Source organism: Crocuta crocuta, unplaced genomic scaffold, assembly GCF_008692635.1.
Source record: "Crocuta crocuta isolate KB4526 unplaced genomic scaffold, BGI_CrCroc_1.0 scaffold301, whole genome shotgun sequence".
Taxonomy (NCBI): Eukaryota; Metazoa; Chordata; class Mammalia; order Carnivora; family Hyaenidae; genus Crocuta; species Crocuta crocuta.
In genome coordinates this window covers 408,171-410,510 of record NW_027527544.1, presented here as the reverse complement: position 1 = coordinate 410,510, position 2,340 = coordinate 408,171, and the positions used below count along the sequence as shown (strand labels likewise).

The following is a 2,340-nucleotide window of genomic DNA, read 5'->3' as shown; positions in this document are numbered from 1 at the left end:
CCATATAGGAAAAATTATTAGGAATTTAAAAAACTAGCCAAAAGGTGGAAACAACTCAAATGTCCATCAACTGATGAACGGATAAGTAAAATATGGTATAGCCAAAAATGGAATATTATTCAGCAATAAAAAGAATGAAATACTGATGTGTCTACAACATGGGTGAACCTCAAAAAACATGCTGAAAGAAACCAGTCACAAAAGATCATTTATTACATGATTCCATTTATATGAAATGTCCATCAGAGGCAAATTTATAGAGACAAAAAGTGGATTAGTGATTGCTTAGGTCTGAGATGGAAGAAAATGGAAAGTGACTATTAATAGATATTTTTTCAGGGAGGGGCGGTGATAACAATTAGATTATGGTGACTGCTGCACAACTTTGTATATATTCTAAAAACCACTGTAGACTTAAATGGGTGAATTTTATGGTATATAAATTATATGTCAATAAAGCTGCTAAAATATTTCAGAATACATGTATTATTAGCTATTAATTCATTTGCAACTTTTATCTATCTATCTATCTATCAACTTATTTTTGAGAGACAGAGAGAGAGAGCATGAATGAGCAAGGGGCAGAGAGAAAGAGAGATAGAGAATCCCACATAAACTCCATGCTGTCAGCACAGAACCTGAATTGGGGCTCGAACTCTTGAATAGCGAGACCATGACCTAAGCTGAAGTTGTATGCTTAATCAACTGAGCCACCCAGGAACCCCAGCAACTAGTTTTATATTGGTCATATTTACAGTTTTCAGTAAAAAAGCAAAGAGAAACAGATACTTGAGCCAGGAGATTCAAGTCAATGTCTGCTACAATCATTCAGCATTTCATACAAAGCTGGACATTCAGTCCTAAATAGTTATTAAAAAAACTTTTTTAATGTTTATTTTTGAGAAAGAGAGAGAAAGCATGAGTAGGGGAGGGTCAGAGAGAGAGGGAGACACAGAATCCAAAGTAGGCTCCAGGCTCTGAGCTATTGGCATAGAGCCCAATGTGGGGCTCAAACCCAGAAACCATGAAATCATGACCTGAGCCTAAGTTGGACCCTTAAATGACTGAGTCACTCCAGCACCCTCAGTACTAAATAGCTACTGATTAGATAAATGGTATGTACACACTCCCAGTGTTCTCTATCTATATTAGAGAATTCCATGGATCTGTTCTTGTGTTTATATCTAAATTAGAAACTACTTGTAAGTATTTTCAAGATTATTTTGATTTCCTCATAGCTCAATACGGCCACCCAAACTCAGAGTTCACATTTGCATGTGTGCTCTGAGTTAGGCTGTGTGTGACTGCTGCTAGATTGGTATGTCCTAGTGACAACTGTCCCATGTCCACCCTTATAGTCACATCGACTTATTTTACTATCTGTAAAACCTAAATGATGACTAGGAAATAAAAAAATTTGGATAGAGTGAAACTTCAGTACCTTTAGTTATTAAAGTTATTGAGACTTTTAATGGTACTTCAGAAAATCAACAAACTGTAGCAGAATAAAGTATTTTTACATAGACAGACATATTTAAATGATGGCTTCCACTATGTGAAAGCAAAATTACATTATGAACTATCATATGAACCAAAATGTGTAATCATTTCAATAAAGAGGACTGGTCAAGAACTGAGACGGTCTATGAATATGAGGGTCTATAGGCATGGTATCCAAAAGGGAACTTGAATCTCAGTATATGGAGAAGAGAACTTATATCAGTTCTCAGTGAGATATTATTGTGTTTAAGAGAAAAAGCATAATCTGAAATATAATTAGAATTTCTTAATTGCACCTGAGTGGCTCAGTCGGTTGAGTCAGACTTCAGCTCAAGTCAGGAGCTCACAGTTCTCGGGATTAAGCCCCTCATTGGGTTCTGTGCTGACAGCTCAGAACCTGGAGCCTGGTTCAGAGTCTGTGTCTCCTTCTCACTCTGCCCCTCTTGTTCACATTCAATCTCTGTCAAAAATGAGTAAACCTTAAAACAAATTTTTAAAGAGTTTCTTTTTTTTTTAATGTTTTATTTATTTCTNAAGCATAAAAATTTTTATACCTAGTTTTATGTTTATGCACACTAAAGTAAAATAATAATAATTTGTCATCCTTGGTTATTTTTCATTTTGTTAAAGGGAAATATACTTCGAACACATATTTAACACCTACTCACTGTTTTAATTTGGATATAATGAGACTAAAACTATAAAAGATTACTTAATCTTTTAATTAATGTTTCTGAACACTTACTATGTGAAATTTAGTATTAAAAAAAGTTAGTCTTTGTTCTAAAGGAACTTATGGTCCAGCCAAGCTTTCCAAACTACCTAGAGAATAATCTAGTT

At 34.5% G+C, this 2,340-nt stretch overlaps 1 protein-coding gene across 1 annotated transcript in view; it reads left to right on the top strand.

Moving 5' to 3' along the window:
* The window catches only part of FTHL17 (ferritin heavy chain like 17), a 13,693-nt gene that overhangs the window by 5,547 nt on the left and 5,806 nt on the right, over window positions 1-2,340 (top strand). The gene's annotated exons all lie outside the window — the stretch shown is intronic.